Raw genomic sequence first — 20,815 nt, forward strand, 5'->3', positions numbered from 1 at the left:
ATGAAATTAAATCCTCTTCTTAGTTGTTAAAGAGCATGAAATTAAATTGAATCTACAATAGAAATTGAAGTTTACAATTGAAGATGTTTGATGAATTGGAGAAATTTTTTATTTTTTTAGGAATTGGGGAAGAAGACGAAGAAACTTGATCAAAACCCAGAAAACAATTTAGTGACGGATTTTTCCGTCACTAAATCAGTTACGAAAATTGAAGGTTACATGTTAGCAAAAAAGTGATGTCGTTAGTGAAGTTTGGACGGAAATGGCTAACATGATACCTTTTTAAAAGTAGAGGGGTCAAAATAGTCTTTTTAAAAGTTAAGAGAGTAAACTGAACAATTATTACAAGATAAGAAATGAAAAAAAGGTATTTAGCCTTCATATTATTTCGGAGAATGTGGTTCCCCATTTTACTTCCTCCCTACATTGTTATGGATAGGGACACATCACCTCCACATTTTCACAAAAAGGCGAGTGATATGGTAAATGAGCGACATAATCAAATGATGGACGCTCATTCCAACAAATTGGTGTCTAAGAAGTAGACATAGATGATATATTGCATTGTCTCCCCTTAGTGAACTTTCTATGTCGCCTCTTGTGGTCCTTTTACAAATATACCAGTGCATATTCCCTTAAGTATGAGGGCTTGAAAATGGTTAAATGATTTAATTCATTTTCCTCTTCTTATTTGGATGAGTCCCCCAGGTGTACCTAGGGTGAACCCCTTAAGCATAGGGTGGGTCCCTCAGACGTATTGGGGGCGAGCCCATCAAGCATGTCTGGGGTGAGTCCCTTAGATGTGTCTAAGAAGAGTTCCTCACGTGTATTTGGGACGGGTTTCCCAGGTGTAGCTTAGGGCAAACCATACATGTATTTAGAATCATATGTCGGTGGGTGGAGCTCTATCATACCATACATATTTTATTCTCTTTCCATGACACCAAGACGACTGTCAGAGGTGGTCGGGTGACCTTAAATGTCTTGCATGGAAAATCCATGTCCACACCATATTTCAATCGTTACAAAAATTTGGAAAGACAAGTTCGTGAGAGTTAGAGAGTGAGATGACACATATATGATCATGATCGGGATGGACGACACCCCTCGCTTTGTTGGAACAAGATTTGTTCATATTCCTTGGGTTTTTATTATAACAAAGTACTTAAAGAACAATTGCGTATACTAACATATGTTCAAGCGTACAGGACCATAAAGCTTAAAGTCTACTCAGAATTGACCCTGCTAAAAATATTTATTGACAAGCTGAATGTCTCAGATTCTGAAGGATCAGAATCTAATGACCCTGAAGGACCAACTTCTGAAGGTTTAGACCCTGGTCATAATACTTTTGTCTCTAGTGACAGCTCAGACTCTGGAGACCTCGGCTTGAAGAGCCCGGCCTCTAATTCGTACTTTGTCCCCATAGCAGACTTATCTTGTCAACACCAGACTTAGGGTAAAAATCAACTATAGTTCTTTAGTGCAAAGCCCGAGAAAAGTTTATGTGACTTATCTAGCTCTTCATCCTTGTCTGGTTTATACCTAGTATGCAGTGGACTGTGTTATTACACTTTGGTTGAAGATCTTAACAGGATTTGTCTTCAAACGACTCTCTCTTGGAGTTGTTGCATTTCAAAAGGTCCACATGTGCAAACAACTTTCCAAGGACTCTTTTATCTGCCTCTATAAAAGGAAGTTGAATATTTGAAGGAAGGTTAACAACTACTACACAATCTAACAGAATGCGTTGAGCACAAAATTTGAGCTAGAGTTTCATCTGTTCATTTTTACAAGCTCTTAAGATTTCTTATATTTGTATATCTTAGAAATTTTAAGTATTTAGCAACATTGTAGTTGTTGCAATACTTCTATACTTATGATTGTGTATCAAAGTATAGTTATAATCATTTCTACTAAGTAGAGGAAGTCTCTTGCAAGGTTGCTTGAGCAGTGAACTCTCTTGCCTGCGTACTTGAGTAGTGAAGTCTCTTCCAGGTGTGATTGAGCAGAAGTATCTTGCAGGATTGCTTGAGCAAAAATCTCTTTCTAGATTAATTGAGCAGTGAAGTCTCTTTCTGGATTGATTGAGCAATTGAAGTCTCTTTCTAGTTTGATTGAGCAAAGTTGTATTCATGATTGATTATAGTGAAAATATCTTGTGGGACAAGGGGATTTGACTACTCTTTGATTAGGAGAGGAACCCGGATAAAATCTATGTGTTGATATGTTTATTGCTTTTAAACTTTATTATTATTTTGCTTCCATTGACACTCTGATATCAGACTCTGAACTTGTTCAGAATCTGAAGTTGTTCATCAGAAGCAAAAAACAATCTATAAACAATTCAACCCCCCCCCCCTTCTTGTGTATTTTTTTTCTCACCTTCATGCTTTTCTCCGTCCTGGAAAGATAATCTGATGGCGGTCATCGGGTACAACTTTGACTACCTCACACATGATGAGAAATAGATAGTTCAACTTTTGGACGAGTTCAAGGTCATGAGTTCCCATACCATGATCATCTTGAACCAAGGGATGACAATGACATAAAAAAATATATAAGCAAGTTTAATATCGTAATGTCCCCTATTTGGGATTTTTCTTGCTAGTCATATTACTTGTATTTATCCTTCCTCTTTTTGTAGAGAAAATGTCCAAACTTCCTTTGACTGAAAGAAGAGAGCGTTTTCGCCAAGAGGAAAGTTGAGTTCCCAGGAACAAATAGCCTCTAGAGTTACCTAGATGACTTGATGACGAAAGGGACCAAGATGAGAGTTGGGGGTGAGGCGCCCCATGAGCGGCATGCCTTTAAAATCTAGAAACAAGGCGAGGGTTCCCCACTTGCTTCAAAAGACATGAAAACCCTGATCCCTCAAGCTGACATGGATGGAGAGCATTTGATGCTATCGAAGAATGATTCGCCTCCTTAATCCTCCGCGTTGAGTGATTCCATATTAGACACTACAAAATTCACTAGTGTCTACCTTCCTTTCATCGAAGATTTCCCAGGCGACTATAAGTCCATATGTAACAAGATGTCTCACGAGTTGTTTGGCATAAAGGAGATCCATTTGTTGAGGTTCATGCTGATGAAGTGCATTGAGCGAGAGAAACATGCCCAAATTTTGAATGAGCTGAATTCAAAGCTCGCTGCCTCTCAATGGAATCTCGCAAAAGGTTAATCGGTAGTGAAGAACTTAAGGAAAGAAAATGAGGTATTGGCGACCAAACTTTAGGAGGCTCGATATCTCACTATTTTAGAGAAAAAACTGAAGGAACCCCTTAAGGACGCCCTTTTCTCGAAGGAGAAAATAGGGGAGGAGTTATCCGCACTCAAGAATGAGCTAATAGACACTTGGGAATCTTATTTTGAGTCGGCGAATAAGCAGGTCATCTTGCTATATCCTGAGTTGGGTTTGAGCTAAATGTAACTCTTCAATGTGGTTCGTGACAAACAATTGTGGAAGAAGATGAGATTTCACCCTATGAGAAGTCTGCCACCACTCTTGATGAATGTGTCCATATTTGGCTTGAGGGAGACATGGTAGTGGTTGGAGAAGCTCCTCAAGAGGAGGAAACTCACCATGAGGGTGTTTATGAGGAATAGAGGGTTCTTGAGGAGGTCGAATGAGCTATAGTTTTTGTTGCTTCTTTTTTATCCTTAGTGGCTAATTTGACTATGCCATATGGGATTTTTTATGTAATGATGAACTACGCCCATTAAGGGCTTCTTTTGTATTTTATCCCTTTGTCCCCATTGTGGTTTTATAGGATGATGATTACTTCACAAGGATGATAATGTTGCCTCTTGAGCGACAAATTCCTCTATAAGGATCTAACATATTTAATAACCTCTATAGGAAACAAGAACTCCTCCATGAGGATCTAGCATATGTAATCGCTCTATGGATAGCAAGGGTTCCTCCATGAGGATCCAACGTATGTGAGTGCCTCTATAGGCGAAAAGGATTCCTCTATGAGGATCCAACTTATGTGGTTGATGTAACACCCTAAAACCCCAACTCATAAATTAAAGAATAAAATTAAAATTTTAGGATTCTACTCAAACATGACATACATATTTTCCAAAGAATTTCAAAAATCGCAGCGGAACCCAAAACAATTAACATAAACTTTAATTATCTCAACAAATTGAAATACTTAATTAAAGTAACATAACCCAACGATTAACTCAAAACAAATAATACGGTCGATTCCCAATGTTATATATCAGAGTATTAAACCAACTAAATAGCGATAAAATAATAAAATAAATGAAGAAAAGCTCCAAGGTCATCTTACAACTCACAAGAACACTTACTCCTCCTGAGTATTTGTACAACCATGTACAGAGCAACACAAAACAAACAAGAAAGGAGTGAGAATACGCTCAAATATATTAACAGTGCAAAACATAGAAAGGGTAGCATATTCAACATAATCATCATTACACATTTTATTCATAATAATAAAATAATGACAATATGTTTATGTATGTAATGCGACCAACAATCTAGACTCAATGCATGTGGTACCAATTTGAATATTAGAGGTTTATTACTGATCTCATTCAATTAAAAATGGTTCCTTATTCGAACCGCTTCTCACTTCTAAACCCCAGGCCCCCACTTCTAAACCCCAGACGAATACAGGTCCCGACTTATGAACCTATGATCCGCCTCTTTCAACACATCGATGCATTATGATGCATGGCATACAAATAATGTACCAACAATAGTTATGGTTCCAATTCTAACCATAATAACATACAATATAGAATTAATAGTAGTCCCCACTTCTAAACTATACACCTCAACACAAATAATTATAATTACCTTTATAACAGGAAATCATAAAGGTAATTCCTCAAACGGAGTCCTGAAACTCAAGTTATGGCAAAAATAACAGTGGAACCAATATATTGCTGCTAGTGGACCAATCAATTGGTTTTAGGGGAAACGATAGACTGTTGTTAGTGGACCAATCGATTGGTCTGATCTTGCTATCAAATATTTTTTTGCTCAGTTTGGTGAACCAATAGATTGTTCCAGGGGAACTAATCGATTGGTTTTTGGAATTTTTCAAGAAATCCCAATTTTAACTCATCTTCTTCGTCCTATCCATTCTAAACCCTACCCAATCATGTTCTAACATGGATAAACATTTTACATGATTAATTTATCATCAAAACAGAATTGTATCACAAAATTTACACATCACCATTTTTCTCATCAATTCAACAACACATTCATCATACTAACACATATTGATATGAACACCAACAATCCAAATTTCACATATGATGATACACGAATTTCAATAGTAAGAATCAAACACTAATTCATGTTTATTACAACAATTTGAGATAGGTTTTATATAAACATTCTCCAAAACGCACAAACTCAACAATGGAGAAAAAGAGAAAAACATAGAGGAGGGTGAGGATCCCTCTCTATCCTTCATGAAATTGACACATATATTAGAGTAATCCCCCCCCCCCCCCCCCACACACACACCTGAATTTCCAGCAATTACTCAAGCTCTAGTTACGGTGATCTCCTTCTCAAGCATTTGTTCTTCCTTTTTCTCATTTTTTTCTTCTCATTTTGCCTCTTGCCTATTTTTCTTAATGAAATTTCTACGTATCAGTAAACTCCCTCAACCCTCACACTTTTCTTTTTAAAATAAAATCTAATTCCCCTACTTTTCATTCCACTTTTACCCTTCCCATCTCTATTTTTCTAAAAACTATATTTTCCCTCCAAATACCACTATTTAATTATTTTATTTATTATTCTATATTTCTACTCATATTAAAATTAATTAAAAATTCTAATTAATTTTTACCACTCTTCCTAACTCCACCAACATATGCACTAATTTTACATACCACATACATTCACCAAATAATAATAATAAGCATATTAAATCATTCAAATACTAAAATAAAATACAGCTAAATTCAATTAAATAATTTAATTGAATTTGAGGTGTTACAACTCTCCCACACTTATAGAATTTTCGCCCTCGAAAATTACCTAAACGAAAAAGCTCTGGATAAGACTCATTCATCTGGCTCTCCCGCTCCCACACCATGCTTCCTCCAATAGGTCCTCCCAATAAAACCTTCACCAAGACGGTCTCTTTACCTCTCAAGTATTTCACTTCTCGATCATCAATTTACAATGGTGATGCATCTACAATCAAGTTATCTCTGACTTGCACATCATCCATTTAAATCATATGAGACAGATCTGAAACATACTTTCAAAGTTGAGACACTTGAAACACGCTGTGAAGATTTGAAAGAGATGATGGCAAAATAACTATATAGGTCAATTCTCATACTCTCTTCAAAATATGATAAGGACCAATCAAACTTAGCGTAAGCTTCTTCGACTTCAATGCACGACCAACACTAGTTACCGCAATAACTCTCAGAAACACATGACCACCCTTTGAAACTCCAGATCCTTTCTCTTCTGCCTCATATTCAGTTATTTCTGATTGAACAAATACTTCAAACTCTTGTAATCGCTGAACACTTCAAATCTAAATCCAAACAAATAATGTCTCCAAACTTTCAACACAAACACCATAGCTACTAACTCCAAATCATGGGTAGGATAATTCCTCTCATGGACCTTCAGTTGCCTCGAAGCATAAGCCATAACCTAACCATTTTGCATAAGCACGCCATCTAAACCCATCTTCGATGTGTCACAATAAACCATAAATGATTAACTTGGACTCTGTCATACCTCAATTTTATTCTACCACCTATTTACTTTTAACTTATTGCATTACATTGTACCTCTCTTAAACCTATAGTAGTGGCATTTATGTCTCATCTAGATTCACACTTGCATTCATAAGAAGTCATTTGGTCTTTGGCCATGAACATCCATGTCTAGACTTTGTGTATGGCCTTGTGCTTTAAGCCCTTATTTCATCATATGCCATATGACATTTACATTATTCTTTCATTTAAACAATGTTAATATTTGTCATGTTCCATTTTTTTAGTCAACTGAGGCATTCACCATTTCATGCATGTGTGTGTTTTGCATCTCTTTCTAGTCATTTTTCTCTTTGTTCAAGACTTATTGATTTCACAAATCATTAGGGATTGAATGATGATTTTTGTTCTAAAATTATCCCGACATTATTCAACTAAAAAAAAGATAGGCTTTTGATTTGAATAATTTGCATTTTGAGTTTCAGTATAAAGTCAATAGTCCTTTTATTTTTAGTTTGTCTTTAAAGTAAGTTTTTCTACATCGTTTACATTTTTATTAATAGGTAAAATGGTTTTTCTAAGTAATTAATTCCATAACATGAAAAATTACATTACATTCATCCATAAGCTAGCACAAAGTGTAACATAATTCTAATCCCCAATTGATCCCAACCTTCCCTTCAATCAAGCTCACGGGGATCACTAAAAAAATTCCCTCTAAAACTCCTATAATAGAAACTCATTTCCCTCTCTTTTCCATCACAATCCTTCACTCACTCTCCCTATAAGAAGAAAGTAGATGCACTCTCTCAAAAAGGCAATAAAAATCACTCTGAACCTTTGTTAAAATTCCCTACACAGATAACTAAAATTTCTCTCTCAAATTTGTTACTTAAGTTCATCGTTTGAACTTGCTAACCGGATCTCATACAATAACACTCACTCGCCGGAGAAAAAGAAACAAAAGAAGAAAGGGTAGGAAAAGAGTATGCAACGACAACAGAAATATCAATGACAAAGGAAGGGAACTAGAAGACTCATCCTTGGCAACACATATTTCTTCTATGGATTTCTCATCGTCACCAGAATCATTGTTGGTTAGAGTTGATACATTCTTACTAACCATGTTGGATATAGAAGTTGGAGACATGGTTAGCAATCTAGCCAAATAATGTGGTGGATGCCCGGGTCAGTTTTACCGGGCTCCATACTGGGCACCAATTGTACTTTCTAAAAACACAATACGTGACAGCCCTTTGGGATGTAGGGTTGTTATGTGTTTTTAGGGTTTTTATGGTGTGAGAGTAAGCTCACGCGATGTGGTGAGAAGCTCAATATATTGGTGTTTTACGATTGAATTTCAAGTCCACCTCAACCTTAAAATTGGGGTATTTATTGGAATCTCTTACGTCTGGATCTTAGGTGGCTCCCCTCTTTTACTTCCTCCCCACACCATATGGACACAGACACATCACCTCCATGTTTTCACAAAAAGGCGAGTGGCATGGGAAATGAGTGTCATAGTCAAATGATAGACGCTCGTTCTAATAAATGGGCGACTAGGAAACTGGCAGAGACAATATATTACATCACCCCCCCCCCTTAGTGAACTTCTTGTGCCGCCTTTTGTGAGCCTTTTACGAATATACGAATACAATATTGAATGATTTTTGTATTTAATAATTTATTTATTTTTTAATTGAATTTATGATAGGTTAATAAATTGTTTTGATTCAATTATTATAATGAAAATCTATCAATTTGTCATCCTTAGATTGAACTCAACAAATATTGTACCTCGCATTTAAAATAGTTATTTGTGTATTATTTGTTATTTTAAAATATTAGTTTAACATTAAACATATTTGACCACTATTATTATTATTATTATTATTATTATTATTATTATTATTATTATTATTATGGGGAGCTAAGGGGTAAGAAGAATGCATCAGAGATGTGTATAGGTTCAACCTAACTACTTGGCCTACGTCCCCATCCCAAAAATTACTTCATGAGAGTTCCTTTATACATGAGATATTTTCACAGGTTATGCACCATAAATCGTCTTCCATTTTTTGGAGTTTACACTAGCTATCCTCCAAATCAAACACAACATTTTGTACAAGGCTAATCTCAAACCATATGAGATTTTTTACAGCATGCGCAACTCACATACCAAGTGGATATTTTAACGTACAAAGTCTTGAATCAAATGAGAGCATTTATAACAAGCGAAGCTCGCGAACCAAACTTGATATTTTAATGGAAAATCTCTTGAACCAAAAAGAGTTTTTACAACAGGGCGAAGCTCCTGAACCAAACATGAGATATTTATGGGAATCCTCACAATATAATAAGAGTTTTTTTACCTTGGTTTAGTCAGAACAAAACAACAAACGATGTCACAAGAGATATTACAAAATTACCCCCACACTAGAACCAAACATCTCACAATTAAATTTCACTCTCAAAACACTAAGGCAAAAATGAAGAAGAGATAAGAGAGAAAAGAGAGTGGAGAGTGAGAAAAAGTATCCAAAAATGTGTGTGTATGTGTGTGTGTGTGTGTGTGTGTATGTGTGTGTGTGTATATGTGTGTATATGAGTATGTGTGTGTGTGTGTGTGTGTGTGTGTATGTATGTGTATGTATGTGTGTGTGTGTGTGTGTGAGAGAGAGAGAGAGAGAGAGAGAGAGAGATTCCTTAGTAATTTAAGAGCTAATCTCATACTTTTACAAACACACATCATTCAAAATGGAAAAGGTGAGCTTTCACATTCCTCTTTTTCACAACTCTGAAGATTTAAGATCCCTTACTTGATACATCCATAGTTCAATACATCATCTGGTACTTGACTTCTTTTATCACATTAGGCTTGATAAGAGTTATTGATAGATACCATCATCAAAGAGATTGCTTGATTTTGATCATCAAGGATTCCATCGAACACCGCTTGACATTTAGGTGTTGTCATTCTGAGATAGGCTTGAATATCTTGATCTTCAAGCACAACAACATGATAATCACTTCTAATTAATATTTCACTTTAGTGTGTTGTTATCATCAAAACCAAATGTCAATAGATTGTTTCAATTATTATACCTGCAAGCACATAGCTCTACACATATCATACCACAAGCTACGTTGTTTCAATATCACGTGTCATAGCATAAAATGATGGATAAATAAAATGATACATAAACCAAATGCCAATAGTTAGTGTTTTATGTTACACCAAAGTACTGCTTAAACAAAAGGAATACTTTTATTAGATGGTTTTAAAACTGACAATAATGTATGATATATAATGTTGGATGTTAAATAATTAACACAAAAATAAATCAAGTATATTAGAGATGAAAATATTGCATTAGATGTGTTATAAGACTATACGAGATAAAGTTAGAAAATATACTATTTGAGATAATATTGTGTAACACTTATGTGAAAACAAGGTTTAGGTAGTTTAAGCATATATAGAGAAAACATGTAGATTTCGTAGTAAGGATATTAGATTAGATAAAAGATAGTCAATGAGAGTCGGCGACGGTAAGTCAAAGAGATGGAGAAGTCAGTTAGCGATGAAAATCGGCGAGAAAAGTTCATGATGGTAAACATTTCTCAGTGGGACATGTGGATCTATGTGTTTGCAGGTATAGTCAAGAAGTGGACTCCTAACATTGATGGACCATATATTGTCACCAAGGTTTTTGATGGGGGAGCCTTAATGCTTGCAACTATAGATGGTGAAGACTTCGCTTCCCCTGTGAACTCAGACGCAGTTAAAAAAGGCAACTTAGGCAAAAATGGGTATCCCGGTGGATTGAAAACCCGAAAGGGCGATCCAGGCAAAAGTTAGGGATTAAGCAAATGACTGCGTTCTAAGTAGTTCTGAATCTCATCTCGTGTCGATAACTGGAAACTTTCGAAGGATAGGAAACAGTCCAATCACCTTTTTCAGAAAGCTGATCATCTGGAGGATCTTGAAGACGAGTGAGTCATAGAAGAATTGGAACCCGATAGAAATCCATTTCACATTGCCATTAGATTAATTTCTGTTTTTATCTTTTGTGCAATTACCTCTTTCCAGGGATTGCTTCCTGATGTAAACGCCTATTCAGAGGCCATTCAATCAATAAAATCATGTTATTGAGTATATCTCTGAGTTTTTTTCATTTTACCATTTTGTTTGCAAAAATGACGTCCGAGTTTTTGATAAACATTGCATCCTGAAACATAAGATCTTTACAGGTACATGCTTAATAAACATTTAAAATTGCTGTAAATTTTAAGTGCTTTGGATCGTCTATTCAGAACAGGTACACTCGGGGCATTTCCTTAAGGTTCCCAGCAGATGATCACGGATATTTTCTTCAACAGTTGGTATTTGGTATCTTATCCCTGCAAAGTTGGTCCAAGCGTTGGATTCTTCAATCCCCAGCAGGTTCTCACTATTGTACTCCCCAAGCATGTATTTCAGACTATACACTCCCCAGTAGAGTCGACAGTGCCAGACTGTATATCCCCAGTGGAGTTGATAGTGCCAGACTGTATCTTCCCAGCAGAAGCGGCTGCTCCTCAGAGTTCGATGCCAGATCGATGATCACGACGCCAGATCCACGGTCTCTTTCCTTGAAGCAGAATCTCGGTACTATATCGGTGTTTGCTTCCCCTGCTGAGTCGTCTCTCTCGCAGATTATGGTTGCTAGAACCACCGTCGCTTCCCTCAGCAGCAAGCTTTCAATGCCATTCTCTCCCCAGTCAGAGTCTCGGTATTTTTGTTTTTGCCAGAACATCGCATGGCCGATCATTCCCCCACAGAGTTCATTGTGTTGTGTATCTCCAACATCAATTCCAGGGTCCAGAAGATTGTGATCATTTCCCCCAGCAGAATTCCTTTCCTCGGCTTGGCGTTCTCTCTAACCTAGCATTTTGCATCCCTGCATGTAGAATCATATCGCATTGCATCCTCCCAAATCGCGTAGCATTTCCATTTGCATGGAGCATTACGCCATTGAAAAATTCAAACATATGCATGTAAAGTATAAGACATTCTCGGTATCCCAAGTGATAAGCCAGAAGTTTGTTCCAGTACTCAGACTAAAGTTTGTTCATGACTTATCCTCTATTATTCCCAGCAGGGGTCGTTGGCCCACGCGCCACCTCAATTATCATTTTCCCTATTTCTACCGATGCTGACAGGCATGAAAATTTTCCGGTATCCAGACCGAAGTGGCATTCAGGCCAATTTCCGGTATCCAGACCGAAGTGGCATTCAGGTCAGTTTTCCGATGTTCAGATCGAAGAAGTTTCCGACGTTCAGGTCGATGCAACTTGTGGCATTCAGGCCAGTTTCGGGTATTCAGACCGAAGTGGCATTCAGGCCAGTTTTTTGGTATCCAGATCGAACTGGCATTCAGGCCAGTTTTCTGATGTTCAGATCGAAGAAGTTTCTGACGTTTAGGTCGATGCAACTTGTGGCATTCAGGCCAGTTTCTGGTATTCAGACCGAAGTGGCATTCAGGCCAGTTTTCCGGTATTCAGACCAAAGTGGCATTCCGGCCAGTTTTCCGATGTTCAGATCGAAGAAGTTTCCTATGTTCAGGTCGACGCAACTTGTGGCATTCAGGTCAGTTTTCCAGTATTCAGACCGAAGAGGTGCTCAGGCCAGTTTCCTGGTGTTCAGACCGATGTTTGATAATCTAGTATCTTCCGATGCTCAGATCGAAGTCATTTCCAGTATTCAGATTGATGAGCAGCATTCAGGCCATCGTTATTTCTATGTTACCATTTATTTTTGTATTCAAGCTAACATTCTTTTTTCGGTGTTCAGACCGAATCTCACCGTACCAGACAGATTCTTTTTTCAAGACCACCTCTTTGTCGATTCTGACAGGGATTGTTACTTCATTTTTCACTTTAGTGTAAATTTTCGGGCTTTTATTGTATTCAATCCCTTGATACCTCGAAAGTGTGAAAGCCGTTGCTATCTTCCCTTTCGGGTCTCTAGTTGATTGAATAGGGGCAGCTGTAATACCCCAAAATTTACCCTTCATTTTTTCTGGAAGCATGGGATTATGTTTTACATTTCATTGGCACCATACTAGGACATACTCATTGCATACTGCATTAATGACTTGGGAATCAGGTTTTGATTGATCACTCCTTAACAGAAGAAGCCCACACAAAGCAAGATTGAGAATTGGACTTCATTCTCCAAGTATACAAGTCTCAAGGGGGTCCAGGGATCTTATTATGGTCCTCAGTTCATCAGTGAAAGATTCAGAGCTATCAGTGTACTCATTTGGATTTAATCAGGAGATTAGGGTTTCATGGCTACCTGCAACAAGCAATGTTTGGATGTAAGTAGATGAGCTTATCCATGTCATTATTGGAGAGGCATCTTGGCCTAGGAAGACTCACAATTATCTCATAGAGATCCACTGGCAAGTAGTGCAATCAGTTCCCGATCAATTTTGCCCTAAACTAGGGTTTGGTATAAAATTAGTTTATTTCTGATTCTTTGGGTGAAACTCTTTTACATGGCCCTCCATATGTCCACAAGGGTCTACATACAAAAAATCAGCTCTTTATTTGAGTCAAAGGTGCTTTAATTGATCATTGGAATCGGGAATGAGACAGTTTGGGAAAAGTCAACTGTGGGGCCAGAAAAGTCAACTCCTGACACTTTGAGAGTGGAATCTCAAAATCCATGCCTAAGGGAGTCTACATGTGAAATTTGATCAAGGTTGGATCATGGATTCATCATTTAATCAGGAATTGAAAAAAGTTACTTAATTTGGAAATGGTTGACTTTCCATTTAGGGCAAGTTTTCATGATTGTTGCACTCACTTTAAGCCTATTTTCCATCAAGATAAAAGCCCCATTTGAAAATTTCTCCAACATGAAAGTTGTTCCTATTGTTCCAAGCTTTCTATATATAAAAAGTTTGCTCCATTTGGATAAAGATTGAGAAAGTTATGCTTAGTCAAAGTGGGACATATTTTTAGGACACTTAGAAAAATTTCTAAGTCTCAAAATCTTCAAAGTTTGTCAAGACTTCTTGGCCAGTTTACTTGCACTTCAAGGCATTATTTGAAAATACTTTCTTCACAACAATTATACCTTGATATGTCCTCTTTCACCTCCTTTTGGAATCATCTTATTTGGATCCATGGTTTGAGAGATACATTCACCTAAAGTGGGCATCATGACTTGATTTTCTAGGCAGATTTTAGGCCAAACTAGCCCAATCAGTTTTGCATGATGAAACCTGATCTTGAGGGCCATTTTTCACCTTCTTCCATTCATCATTTTAACTTGTGATCAACATGAAAGATGCTAAGCTCCATGATATCTTGCTACTATTTGCATTATTTCTCCAATTGGTGACTTGAGCATCAAGTTACATGGCCATAAAGTCACCATCTTGGAATGTTTTCTTGCTTGCCAAGCAAGCCAAGTCATGCTGCACAAACCAGCCCACATTTTTGGCCATGCATTGGATATTTAGTCACTTAAATTTGGCCCAAAATAACACAAGTTTCACATGCACCTAATACACATCAATTTGCATTATGGACAACATGGATTTCAGCCTATTAGACACTTTGTTTCACCATATTTAAGCTAAACAAACCCTAAACCTAAAAGAGGTGTGTGGAATTTCGTGGAAAGCAAGGAAAGGGCAGCCTCCACTCTCTCTCATCAAGCTCTCAAATTTATAGATTCTTGAAGCACAAAAAGGGCAGCCTCATCTTCTTCTATTTCTCTCCATCACCAAAGGGCAGTGGACCTAATCTCCACTAGGTAATCATCCTACTCTATCTTCCATGGCCATGTATTAATATACTTATGTTCATCACCATCATCATTACCATGCTCATCATTATTATCATTATTGTTCATCATCATTACCATGCTCATCATCATCATTAATGCCAATCATATTGCTTATGTTCTTGTTATTGGTTTACGTTGAATTTTTTGCCCTAGCCCGTGTCCATGTTGACCTCTTGTGGTCAACTTTTCTCCAAGATTAAGTCATTATTTTACATTCCCATATTATATCTTGGTCCCTACTTTGGAGGAGGTTGCCAGTTTTCTCAGAGTTCCTATCAAGTCACAGTTACTATTCTACAGTTCCGAGTTTCTGCCCGATCTCAGCATGGTTGCTTCAGCCACATATTTGGGGAAATCAGTCTTGAAGTCTAATATGTGTCAGAAAGGAGGAGTCAGTGGTTTTCATCTGAGTTTCTTAGTGGGAGAGGCCAAGAAGAAGCTTGAAGATCGTGATTGGAGGGGTTTCAATGATGTGTTGGCTCTTTGTGTATACGGGATTGTCCTGTTCCCTAATGTTGCAAAATTTGTGGATGTAGACGCAATACGCCTCTTCGTGTTGGGAAATCCAGTGCCGACCTTGCTAGGAGATTTCTTTTATTCAGTGCATCACAAGAATGAGAATAGAAAAGGAGGATTGGTGAATTATTGTGCACCCTTGTTTCATAAGTGGTTCAGTTCTCACCTACCCAAGTCAGGAGCGTTCATTGATTTCGAGGACTCGTTGAGTTGGTCGAAGAGATTGATGGGGATAAGAGCTAAAGATATTTCTTGGTGGTCTGACCAGAACTTGCTTCGGGCGGATATTATTCACAGTTGCGGGAACTTCCTGAATGTGCCGTTGGTAGGAAGAAGGGGAGGAGTCAACTATAATCCTTCCCTAGCAGTCAGACAGTTTGGGTATGCTTTAAGAACTCCGCCTTTGGAAAGAGATGTGGAAGAATCTCTGTTTTTCCATTCTTCATCTGATCTGACTGTATCCCACAAGGCAGCTGAGGCCTGGCTCAAGGTAATCAAGAGAGGAAGGACTGTGCTTGGAAAGGGAGATTATAGGACTTACCCTCGGTATGAAGATTGGCTTCGGGGAAGAGTCGAAGAGTTTAGTCTGCCATTTCCTATTGAAGAACCTTTGTATCCACCTACTCCTGAGCAGTCAACAATGGTGAGCCGAGAGGAGTATGACAAATTGAAGAATACCATGGAGGAGCTTCAAATTGAAAACTCGGAGTTGAGTGTAAAGTTGCAAGACTTTATGTGTCTATGCCATGAGGCAGAATATCAGAAGGGGGAAGCTGTCAGATTGCAAGAGGAAGCGGAAAAGAAATTGGCTGTGGAGTTGAACTTCTTCAGGAAAACTGACGAAGCCTCGGGGTCATCCAGTTCTGAGTTGAGGCGAGTCAAGCAGCAGTTAACAGATGCCCGTGGTAAGTTAGCTGGGTGGCAAGAACGATGGGATGCATTTTTAGCTTCTCAGAAGGCAAAAGAGGAGGAGATAGTGGCCCAATTGACTGGTCAGATGGAGAAGTTGAAGACTCTGCTGAAGGAGAAGAACAATGAGCTCTTGTTTACCCGTACAACCAATGGTTACATGACAGATCAACTCGACAAGGCTCAAGAACAGATTGAAGAACTCAAAGTGCTGGCGGGTTTGAAGAAATCCAGACTTGAAGAGGTATTCAGGGAGGATAATGGGAATTATTACTTAGAACACATCAACGAGCTGGATGGGATTATTCACAAGAGGAATTTGCTTATTCGGCGTTTGACAGAATCTCCAGATCATCCTGACACGGTGGCACTGCTGGCTGAAGTTAGGAGCAGTCCTTATGGGTTGTATACAGGAGGCTGATTCTTGATTTTTGCTCCTCTTTTTACTTGTTGTGTTTCTGTGTTGCTTTGAAGTGATGATCCACAGGCTTGTTATGGAGATCCTCTTTTGATGTACTGTTGGCTAAGGCCCCTCTCTTTGAACTCATTTGTATGACGGTTTTTCTTTATTGCATCTTGGTCTCCAAAGTTTATCCACAGCTCGATCTTCTTACACTATTTATCTGATGTGAGACTGGAATCAAGGGGTAGAATACCCTTTGGAATTGATAAACATGTCATTTGCATTTTGCATATCCATTAGCATGTCTTGCATAACAGGTACCGCCGTGGTGTTCTCATTTGGTTTGGTATTCCACCAGCAGGATAGCTGACTCAGGCATTCACCGATACGGTATCCGAAGGAATCAACGAAGAAGATGGGGATAGTGATTGCGACATTGACAACTGGGTCCGTCCAAGGGTCCCGGGTGAAGTTCTCCGCAATTGGTCTTCTGAAGAGATTATCCAAGTCACCCTTCTTGAAGAGTAATTTTCTTTGTTTATTCATGCATATCCAAGTCTTACGTTCCGCTCAGGGCGTAATGACTCATTGTAGGGCTCATCTATGTGAATACCTGCATTTTTATCATAAATAAAGGACGTCTTTTTGCATTCAAATATTTTGTTCACTATCTTTCTATTTTTGCAGTTTTCAATATATATATATATATATATATATATATATATATATATATATATATATATATATATATATATATATATATATATATTTGGCAATGTTTTGTCTAGTTTTCACTCCCTGTTCACACTCATAAGCACATACCATCACTCATGCAGATGCACGTCACCGGATCCTATTGATAACAGTTCTGCTATGGCTCGCTTCGACTTTGAAAATCCAATCTTTCAAGCTGAAGAAAAGGGTGATGAAGACTGTGAACTCCCTGAAGAACTTTCCAGGTTGTTAAAACAGGAGGAAAGGGTCATTCAACCGCATCAAGAGTCTATTGAAGTGATTAATCTCGGCACCAAAGACGTCAAGAGAGAAATCAAGATAGGGGCGGCTTTGGAAGATAATGTGAAGAAAAGGCTGATTGAATTACTGCAAGAGTACGTTGACATCTTCACTTGGTCTTATCAGGATATGCCAGGGCTTGACACAGACATTGTGGTACACCGTTTGCCTCTCAAAGAGGATTGTCCTCCGGTCAAGCAGAAGCTCAGAAGAACAAGACCAGAGATGGTTGTCAAGATAAAAGAAGAAGTGCAAAAACAGTTGGATGCAAAGTTTCTAGCGGTTACAAATTATCCGCCATGGGTCGCAAATATCGTTCCAGTGCCTAAGAAGGATGGAAAGGTACGGATGTGTGTTGACTACCGGGATCTGAACAGAGCTAGTCCTAAAGATGATTTCCCATTACCTCACATCGATGTTTTGGTGGATAACACGGCTCAGTTCTCGGTATTCTCCTTCATGGATGGCTTTTCTGGCTATAATCAAATCAAGATGGCACCAGAAGACATGGAGAAGACAACTTTCATAACCCCATGGGGCACCTTCTGCTACAAGGTGATGTCGTTTGGTCTGAAAAATGCTGGGGCAACATATCAACGAGATATAGTGACTCTTTTCCATGATATGATTCATCATGAAATCGAGGTGTATGTTGATGATATGATTGCCAAATCTCAGACGGAAGAAGAACATTTAGTGAATTTGCAGAAACTGTTTGAGCGTTTGAGGAAATTCAAGCTGAGGCTTAATCCGAACAAGTGTACTTTTGGGGTGAGATCTAGAAAATTGATGGGTTTTATCGTTAGTGAAAAAGGGATTGAGGTGGATCCTGCCAAAGTGAAAGCGATACAAGAAATGCCTGAGCCAAGAATAGAAAAACAAGTCTGTGGTTTCTTAGGGAGGTTGAATTACATTGCAAGGTTCATCTCTCACCTAACAGCCACGTGTGAGCCAATATTCAAATTGTTAAGAAAAGATCAGGCTATCAGGTGGAATGATGATTGCCAAAGGGCTTTCGAGAAAATAAAAGAGTATTTGCAGAATCCTCCAATCCTTATGCCTCTAGTTCCAAGGAGACCGCTGATTATGTATTTGACAATACTTGATAATTCCATGGGTTGTGTTCTCGGTCAACACGACGAGACAGGTAGGAAAGAGCATACGATCTACTACCTGAGTAAAAAATTCACAGATTACGAGTCGAGATACTCAATGTTTGAAAAGACATGTTGTGCACTTGCATGGGCTGCTAAGCGATCGAGACAATACATGCTGACTCACACAACCTTACTGATCTCCAAAATGGATCCAGTCAAATATATATTTGAGAAGCCAGCTCTCACCGGAAGGGTTGCTCGTTGGCAAATGGTACTGACAGAGTACGACATCCAGTATACATCCCAGAAAGCCATCAAAGGGAGTATTCTGTCAGACTATCTTGCTCAGCAGCCGATTGATGATTATGAGCCGATGAAGTTTGATTTTTTGGACGAAGACATCATGCTCCTCAAGATGAAAGACTGTGAAGAGCCAGTTGTTGAGGAGGGACCTGATCCAGATGAAAAATGGACTTTAATTTTTGATGGGGCCGTCAATGCCAAAGGAAGTGGAATTGGTGCCGTCATTACCACTCCAAAAGGTGCCCACATGCCTTTCACCGCTCGTCTGACTTTTGAGTGCACCAATAATGAAGCTGAGTATGAGGCATGTATCATGGGTATTGAGCAAGCCATTGATTTGAGAATCAAGACTCTTGACATATTTGGAGATTCAGCTCTAGTGATCAATCAAGTGAATGGTGATTGGAATACTCTCCAGCCTAATCTGGTCCCCTACAGAGATTACACGAGAAGACTGTTGAATTTCTTCACAACAGTAAAGCTGTATCATATACCTCATGATGAGAACCAGATGGCAGATGCTCTTGCTACTCTATCCTCCATGATCAAGGTGATTAGGTGGAATCATGTTCCCAGGATCGATGTTATACGCCTTGACAGAGCCGCGTATGTATTTGTTGTTGAACTGGTAGTTGATGACAAGCCCTGGTATCACGACATCAAGTGCTTTATGAAGAATCTAGAGTACCCTACAGAGACATCCAACAATGATAGAAAGACTTCGAGAAGATTGACGGGTAGTTTCTTCTTGAACAAAGACGATGTGCTGTATAAGAGGAACTTCGACATGGTTTTGCTCAGATGCGTGGATAGACACGAAGTGGACATGTTAATGCAGGAAGTTCATGAAGGCTCCTTCGGTACTCATGCCGGCGGACATGCAATGGCTAAGAAATTGTTGAGAGCGGGTTATTACTGGATGACCATGGAATCTAATTGTTTCAAATATGCTCGGAAGTGTCATAAATGCCAGATTTATGCTGATAAGGTGCATGTTCCGCCAAATCCTCTGAATGTGATGTCTTCGTCGTGGCCGTTTCCTATGTGGGGCATTGATATGATTGGAAAGATTGAGCCGACTGCTTCTAATGGGCATCGCTTCATCCTTGTTGCCATCGACTATTTCACCAAGTGGGTCGAAGCAGCGTCATTTGCAAAGGTCACCAGACATGTGGTTGCCCGATTCATTAAGAAGGAAATCATTTGTTGTTATGGGATTCCCGAAAGAATCATTACTGATAATGGTTCTAACCTCAATAACAAAATGATGAAGGAGTTGTGCAAGAACTTCAACATTCAGCATCACAATTCTTCCCCTTATCGTCCTAAGATGAATGGTGTTGTTGAGGCAGCAAATAAGAACATAAAGAAGATTGTGCAGAAGATGGTCGTTACGTACAGAGATTGGCATGAGATGCTACCCTACGCCTTGCATGGGTACCGTACTTCAGTACGTACATCGACCGGGGCAACCCCTTACTCCCTTGTGTATGGTATGGAAGCAGTCCTACCTGTTGAAGTGGAGATTCCTTCTCTAAGAGTCATGTTGGATGTCAAGTTAGATGAAGCTGAATGGATTCAGACAAGGTTCAATGAGTTGAGTCTTATCGAAGAGAAGCGAATGGCAACCATTTGTCATGGGCAGTTGTATCAAAGTCGAATGAAGAGAGCCTTTGATCGGAAAGTGTGTCCTCGATGCTTCCAAGTCGGAGATTTAGTGTTGAAAAGGATCCTTCCTCCTCAGACAGATCACAGGGGCAAGTGGACTCCTAACTATGATGGACCATATATTGTCACCAAGGTTTTTGATGGGGGGGCCTTAATGCTTGCAACTATGGATGGTGAAGACTTCGCTTCCCCTGTGAACTCAGACGCAGTTAAAAAATACTTCGCATAAAATAGACCCGCTGGACAATAAAAAGAATAGTCCAGGCAAAAATGGGCATCCCGGCGAACCGAGAAAATGAAAAGGGTTCGAGAAAAAGT

This window comes from Lathyrus oleraceus, chromosome 5 (genome assembly GCF_024323335.1).
Source record: "Lathyrus oleraceus cultivar Zhongwan6 chromosome 5, CAAS_Psat_ZW6_1.0, whole genome shotgun sequence".
NCBI lineage: Eukaryota > Viridiplantae > Streptophyta > Magnoliopsida > Fabales > Fabaceae > Lathyrus > Lathyrus oleraceus.